This window comes from Trifolium pratense, linkage group LG7 (assembly GCF_020283565.1).
Source record: "Trifolium pratense cultivar HEN17-A07 linkage group LG7, ARS_RC_1.1, whole genome shotgun sequence".
Classification (NCBI taxonomy): Eukaryota; Viridiplantae; Streptophyta; class Magnoliopsida; order Fabales; family Fabaceae; genus Trifolium; species Trifolium pratense.
This window is the reverse complement of record NC_060065.1, coordinates 43,626,169-43,634,766: the sequence shown is the minus strand read 5'-3', so window position 1 is coordinate 43,634,766 and position 8,598 is coordinate 43,626,169. Positions and strand designations below refer to the sequence as shown.

The 8,598-nt window shown below is 32.0% G+C and overlaps 1 long non-coding RNA gene across 1 annotated transcript; it reads left to right on the top strand.

Moving 5' to 3' along the window:
- Window positions 1–1,258: 1,258 nt before the first annotated feature.
- On the top strand, window positions 1,259–3,640 carry LOC123895138. Its single transcript, XR_006804105.1, has 2 exons — window positions 1,259–1,573; window positions 3,259–3,640. It is a non-coding gene; the product is annotated as an uncharacterized LOC123895138 (long non-coding RNA).
- The last annotated feature ends 4,958 nt before the right edge of the window (window positions 3,641–8,598 follow it).

Here is an 8,598-nt window from a genome sequence, read left to right as displayed (position 1 = left end):
TTCAAAACAGGGGTAACCCTCTTCTCTGATCAACCCACAACTTCTACAAACCATTTTTTCTCCCAACTATCAACAACCATCGAATCATGCTCAAACACCACCACATCTCAAACCAAAACCCAAAAAGATGAAACCCTCTTCATCAGCACCATTTCGTCGCTCTCAAAGGCTCATCGCCGGTACCGGTAACTAGAAAACTGAAAGTAATATTGACAATCATGTGAGCCCTACATTCAAATTGCTTAATTTTTTTTAACAAGAATTCATGATTAGTTTTTATTAATTTTTGGTTAAATTGCTTTTTTGTCACTTAACATATCTGTTAATTTCATTTTAGTCTTTTAACTATTTTTTTTCTTTTCTGTTTTGATCTCTTAAAAGGTTATCAGATTCACGAGTCTACTAAGACCCATAAAGAGTGCATACACTCGACTCGTAGACTCTATTCGTAAATTCGTACGAGTCTATGAAAAATTAAAAATGAGTTTCGAAAATCTATAAATAACACATATATGACACATTAAGTTGTAAATGACACAAACACACATACAAAACTTGTTAACAAAAAAACTCCATAATAAAACAAAGAATATAGTAAAGTATATAGATAAGGTATCAGTTCATTCTTAATTGGCTACTACGTAAAACAGATAATCATAAAACATATATGTTAATAAGTTACATTCAAAGTTTCAATGAAATCACCACCACAAACATCAACATCGCCAATAAATACTGGTGAAGGATGAGAAACGATCGTGAACACAACAAGAGATAAAAGGGATCACTACAACATTTTAGGCCTACCGCAACGCCTAAATTTTGGGATGTAAAAAAACCGTTCTCCTAGAGTATCAAAGACAACGCTTGTTGTAAACCGTTCTGATAGTATATATATTTTTGTCAATTGTTTGCAACAGTAGAAAACTGTTCTCATAGATATCAACAAGAACGGTTTTTTATCTGTAATCTACAACAACGGTTAAGAACAGTACTCGTATAATTTAAAATTATTTTAATAAAAATATATTTTTTATTGTATCTTGTTTTGGTGAAATTTTGCAGAAAACCGTTTTCATATATTTTCATCTATAATCTATAACAACAGTTAAAAACCGTACTCATATAATTTTAAATTATTTTAATAAAATATATCTTAAATTATTTGCAGAAAACCTTTTTTTTTTTATTTTGTGAAATTTTAAAAAGATTTAGTTAAAAAAAAAAACAAATTTTTTTTAAAAAGAACGCACACCGTTCTTCGTACCTTGAAAACAAATAAAACAATGCGATTCTTATCTTCCCCAAAATCATATATATTATTATACTTTCTTCTTGTTGATTTCATCCCTAAAATCCCAAATTAATTTCAACTATCAAGTTGATTGCATCCCCAAAATCCCAATTGATTCTTCCCCAAATTGATTCTACTTCTCATAATCGATTCTCCTCGAACAGAAAACACAACCGGCGGATGATTCAGCTCAGGAACCCTAATCTGTTAAGTTGAAGAAACGCGATTCCACCCTTCATCTCGACAAAACGCTATTCCTTCCGATTCTATTCTCGCAAGGTACTCACTTTTTCCTTTCTTTCCAAATTACGATGAGAATGGTTTTTCTGATTTCGATTTTATTATACTGAATTGTAATTTTGAGTTCAGAATTTGGCATGTGTTTGTGGCTAAACATGTAATTTTGAGTTCAGAACCAACACTTTTATTATACCGTGTTTGTGGTACTTGATTTTATTATACCGTGTTTGTGGCTAAACATGTAATTTTGAGTTCAGAATTTGCCTATTCATGTGTTTCTTTGGTATATTCTTTGGTTTTAAGATATATAGTTACTTATCTTTAATTGTGAATATGTTTATACCGAGACATTTTTAATTCGGCTATATGTTTGATACTGACCATGTTTAATTATTTAGTTTTGGCCTGACCTAAAACTTCTAGGCATAAGTATTGCCTCTATCTATAAAATTGGTTGATGTTGTTTCGGCTATTACTATGTGATTGTAAAATTTTCTGCACCCAAATCTGTTTTTCTTTTAATTTACTTTTAACCCTTTTGAAAAATTTCATACTTTTGACCCTTTTGACTTTTTCTGATTCAATATCAACAAGTACCTCATCCTATATATGCAAATTTTGAAAAGGATAACCTTCTAAAGTGAAAGCACTTATATATGACATAGATGCCACTGTTTTGCAAGTGAAACTAGATTTAATGTTAATGATCAAATTATATACTAAGGACTCTTGACTTGTTTAAAATGTCAGTCAAGAGATGGTAGGTTGTAATAGTAGACAGACAAAGTGTTTAAGTTGTTACGATTTGAATAGGCCAATAGGGTGAAGCAAAAACATTCCCATTTTCAGAGTATACAACATATACAAACATGCTTAAGCAAGTACTTCCACATGGCTACAATCTTAAACATACCAGTGTCTAGGATTGTCAAAATTGAGATCTAATCTTAAGATTGGCGAAGTGAGAAATCCTATCTAATAAATCACAAGAAAGATTTAATTGAACATGGATTGAAAATGCATTAGACAGTTGTTAGATACAAACTCAAAGGAGGGGGTGGGGTGGGTAGCTCAACTGGTTTGAGCTAAGGGTGAAAGGTGTTAAGGTGTATAAAGGACCCGGGTTAAAATCCCGGTGAAGGAGAAAAAAAAATACTAACATTAACAACTAATTACTAACTTTGGCCGAGTCTTAAATATAATTTGTTTAGTATAAGCATTGGTTTTTCTGATTTGGATTTCTTTGTCATGGTAAGACTTAAATGAAACTATGTTACTCTTAGTTTGGTTGTCTAGTTGTGCTGCATAGTCCGTTTCACCTTGCACTGCCATCATCAATCACAGCATTATAATGCAGTGAGAGTAATGAGTTTTTACATCATCTGTAATGGAAAACCCTGCGGGAAAGAGATTCCCTGTCCTTGTGCCCATTGTTTCAATAGACAATGGTTTACAAGGAATGTAGTACGAAATCATGTGATGCTTAGGACTGTTCATTCAAAACCTTGAACTGAACTGATAATTTAGGACTGTAATGATAATATTCAGAATATTTTTGTATTGAAAAGTTGCTTGTTTAGGACCGACTCTGTTAGTCACACGTTTGAATGTCTAATTCATTGGATATTTTACAAAAAAAATGTATTGACTTCTAGATAGTTGATCTGCTCATTGTTTCTTTTCTTTTTACATAGAATTTTAATTATGTTACTTTTATTTTGCAGAAGATAAATAATGATGATATCGAAGAAGAAATGAAAGATCATGAAGAAGAAGAAGAGAGCTAGATGTTTATGTTTTTTTAATAGGATATACATTTTGAAGATGTTAGTTTGATGGTGAATGCACATAATTGTGATATACATTTCATGTTAGTTTGATATATGGTGAATGCACATTTGGATATACATTTAAGATGTTAGTTTCATTTTGAAGATGCATGGTCTATTTCATTTTGAAGATGTTAGTTTGATTGTGAATGATTGACAATATTAGGACAACGTTATGTTGATCGATGTTATTATTTTGATATATATGAATGATAATCATTTTAGTTTAATTTGTATGTCTTTTATTATTGGATTACATTGAAATTATTGTTCTTTAGGTCTACTAATATAATAATAATTATTATTATTATTATTATAAGAGTGATAAAATTAAATTGAAAATATTACTTCATTAAAATAAAATGTTAGTAATAAAATGTTAGTTTTTGCAATGTGCGAAAGCGTTCTTGTAGCTGTGTTAGATTTTTGATTTGGCAACTGTGAGAAAGCGTTGTTGTGTTAGAAAAACAAGAACGCTTTTTGATTTGGCAACTGCGAGAAAGCGTTGCTGTAAAAACAAACCAGAACGGTTTTCAAATTGGCAACGGCGAGAAAGCGTTGCTGTAAAAACAAACCAGAACGGTTTTCAAATTGGCAACGGCGAGAAAGCGTTGCTGTATCCAAACAACCAGAACGGTTAACGATTTGGCAACGTAGAGAAAGCGTTGTTGTATCAGAAAAACAAGAACGGTTTTTGATTTGGACACGGCGACAAAGCGTTGCTGTATCAAAACAATCCAGAACGGTTTTACGATGAACAACGGTTGAAAACCGTTGTGGTAGATGAAAGAAAACCGTTCTCTATATTAGACCATTGGCAACGGTTTTAGTTGAGAACAGAGAGAAACCGTTGTGGTTGGGAACTTTAAAAACCGTTCTGTTAGGGACTCTAAGAAAACGGTTGCCTTGAAGGGGTTGCCGTTGGGAAAAAAAACCGTTTCGAAAGGCTAAGAGAACCCCTCAGTGTAGAACGCAGGAAAACCGTTCTCGTAGCCTATGGCAACGGTTTTTTAATATTACAGAACACTTTTTTGACGTTCTTGTAGAATGAAAATGTTGTAGTGGATCATGCCGTCAATGAAGGGTAAAAAAAATGCCAACGAAGGAGGAGACACTTTAAATGTCATCATCGTTAAAGGTGGAGACTAGAAGAGTGAGAGTTCTTTAACATTTGTAATTATAAATATGTGTATGGTTATACGCAATAAGAAAGGTTTAAGTCCTTTAAAAAAGGAGTTTCGGGGAATTTGTGCCCATTTTAAGTTTTTTCAAAAAAAAACTTATAGACTCGTAAACTTGCCATAAACTCGCGAATCTATACGAGTTTTTGCGAGTCTATCCGACTTTATAAAAAACTGATTCTATACATGAGTTCACTCGTTTTTGCTTCCTAAACTCGTAAACTCGTACAAGAGTCTACTCGCGAGTTTGACAACTATGTTATACAAGTTAGTTATTTTGATCATCTATATTAGTGATGACAACCAATTATATGACATTTTTAATAGTAAATTAGTATAGTTTTTATAATAAAAAGACCAAAAGCAAGGAAATATCAGAAAAAGTGAAGACACAAGGACCGGAAGCAAGAAAAATGAAAAAAGCAGCAAAAATGAAATAAATAAAGCGTACCATCGTACCCACGATGAACCTGGGCGTGGCGCGATGAGAAGAAGGATAAAATTAAAGAAAATCTGCTGAAAATCTTTACCTTCGTGGCACGATGGCTTGTTATCGTGGCACGATGATGACTTGAAAAATAAGCAGAAAATCTCGAGTAAATTTTCCATCGTACCATGATAGTATCCATCGTGGCCACGATGAGGCAAAAATACACGCCATCGTGAACCTATACGAGTTTGTGCGAGTCTATCCGAGTCAATCCGAGTTTATCAAAAACCGAATCTATACACGAGTTCACTTGTTTTTGCTTGCTAAACTCGTAAACTCGTACAAGTTTAAAAGTCTACTCGCGAGTTTGACAATCATGTCATACAAATTAGTTATTTTGATCATCTATATTAGTTTTGTGGTAAAATGTTAACCTTCATCTTCTATGCATAAATCCTTCACTTCTTCATCCATTTCTGGAAAAATAAGAATATAACATTACCAAATCCTTAATCTTCTTCATTCATTTTGGTTTTTTTTCACTTAGTTTATTGTTTTCCCCCAAATTAAATTAATTTGGGTTTCTTCAAATTGCTCCAATTTAGATTTTTTCATCAGATAAATTGGATGGAAATTTAGAAGAAAAATAATAAATTAATTTGTCATTGACCTAAAAAAATATTTCAATCTAAACACTCTTTTTTTTTTTTTTTTCAGTTTGATGAATGCATAACTAAAATTTTGTTAGATTTTTATTTATATCTTGTCTTTACGCTAACTTCTCTATATAGTATAGCTAACTTCTGTGTATATAGGACAAATTCAGCAACTCATATATACCTTACCATGAGAGATGAATTTTGCGATTGTGTGTTGCTTGTATGTTCGGTTTGTCTTGCAAGTTGTAATTAAAAAACTCTTGTCTTGTTATAATTATTTATTTGAATTATAGTGTTATGCATCCAAACCAATTCAATGCATGCCTGCATAAAAAAGAGTTCATTTTGTCTTCAAAATGCAAGTGTTTGCTGGTTGGGATAAGTCGTGTCGATTGGATCAAACATAATACTTAAACTAGTAATAATTAATATAGAAAAAATGTAAATTTTTAATATAATTTTTTTAACAAAAGACAATAGACACTAATCACGACATTAGAATCAAGTGATTAAAGAGTTTTCTTGGAACAAATTGTTCGGAGAACTCAAGTTCGATTTCTAGTAAAAATAATTTTTGGTCATTCTATATTTAACTCGCGACTGAACTCTAAATCATTATGGCTTCATTCCTCATATAAACTAAATGATCAGTATAAAAAGTTTTAGAATTTAGAGTTTGGTATAACTCAACTCAATAAAACCGGTTTATAAGATGATGATTGTCTTTTACTTATAAACCATTGTCCCTCAACTAACATCCGATGTGAGATTTCTTAACACACCGCCTTCATGCCCAATACTAATTAATTTGGTGCATGAATATAAATGGTGGGTGACCCAATAGCGGGTGATCCTACATATACCATCTTAAAATTGGAAGTTGAACCACCCTATAGAACCGGCTTGTAATGTGATCTCTTCCTTATAAATCATTGTTTAGATAAAATCACAGTCAGATTTCTTATTAAAAAAACATAAAAGATGATTTCTTACATTACATAAAAAGTCAATTTCAAATTTTGTTACCATATAGAAAGTCAAATTAGGAAAGCATACCCAATGTTTAACCAAATTTGAACTGTTATATTCATCGTATGAAACAAATCAACACATATACCCTACTTAATTTCCATACCAAATTATTAAGATTTTGACGTTTCTTAATTTCTGCATGCATACCCGGCATAGCTTGTGCTAGCTGTTTAACAATATTTATATGCATTGTATTGTAGTAGTAATTTCTAGGAGTAGCCATGTTGACATAATCAATTTGATTATGACTTTTGGAAGAAAAGAAAGAGAATTGATTATTGATTATTAATTCATGAATTCAAACTTTTGAAGCCTTGACTTAAATAATTTCTTCATAAGACTGTGCATATGACTCAATAATCTACATGCATGCATATAAGTGAGTGAATGACACTGTAGAAAGGTTTTCTAGCTAGGACGTTTATTTATTTGACAACAATTAACCAACCATTGAGATTTGAGAGGAATGCGGCGCAATAATAGATTATTAGATTTTGTTCAAAACAGGAAAAAGTAGTTTGAAATTAATTAATTCATCAAAATTCGTCATGTACGTGCATTGATCACATCATATACGAAATGTTGACAAAAATCAAAGCCTAATTAAAGAATTTCCATTTGTTGTCACTCCATTTTGGAGTACTGTTGTTCTTTTTCAATTTTCCAAAGTATCATTATAGGTGGTGGTTTTTGACTATCAACATAATTGAGATTGAGATGTCATTAGTGTTATGTTATTTTGTCGATAGTAGGAACAGTATAATTAGTACTAAACTTAAAGATAAAAGACTTAAATACAGTTTTACTCCATGTTTTGAAAAATGCGGAATTTTATTCCCTATTTTAAAATGCGAAATTTTACCCCATATTTTATAATTTGTTGGATTTTGCCCCTCACCAAAATTTTGCACAAAATCTGTTTTTGAGCCTCAAGTTCAAAGCTTCGCACAGAACTCAGTTTGGATCAATAATTCACAAAACTGATACCGAAACGACCGTAATCAAGTTAGCTTTCCATATAATTAAACCCCACTAAATTTGAAGTTATAGAGAGATTAATTACCGTTTTAGTGAAGGTCTGTTCAATTACTAATTCTGCAGAAATCTACTTATGACCTTCAAATTCAACATCGTCTACCGAACGCATCGTAACTCCAAATTCGACGAAATTTAAATGCCAACAAGGGTAATTTCGTTAGTTTTCCATACATGTAATTACTATTCAAAAATGAGCTACAGGGTGAGAGACATGACGAAAATACCAGTAGTAGTTTCATACGATAATTAATTTGAACAGACCTTCACTAAAACGATAATTAATCTCTCTTTGTAACTCCAAATTTAGTAAAGTTTGATTCTGTGAAAAACTAACTCGATTGCGGTCATTTCGGTATCAGTTTGGTGAATTATTGATCCAAATTGAGTTTTGTGAGAAGCTTTGAACTTGAGGCTCAGAAGCAGATTTTGTGCAGAATTTTGGTGAAGGACAAAATCCAACAAATTATAAAATAGGGGGTAAAATTCCGCATTTTAAAATATGAAGGGGTAAAATTTCGCATTTTTCAAAACAGGTGGGTAACTCTGTTCTCTGATTAACCCACAACTTCTACAAACCATTTTTTCTCCCAACTATCAACAACCATCGGATCATGCTCAAACACCACCACATCTCAAACCAAAACCCAAAAAGATGAAACCCTCTTCATCAGCACCAGTTCGTCGCGCTCAAAGGCTCATCGCCGGTACCGGTAACCAAAAAACTGAAAGTAATATTGAAAAAATTTACATTACTTGTGAGTCCTCTGAAGAAGAAAATGAATCTTCTAAATCTTTTTCAAAATCCTTCTCAAATTCCTCCAACAACTCATCTGACACCTCAAGTGAATCAGAAAAATCAATCTCTCCAAAACCTTCAAAATCCCATGTTTAAGAG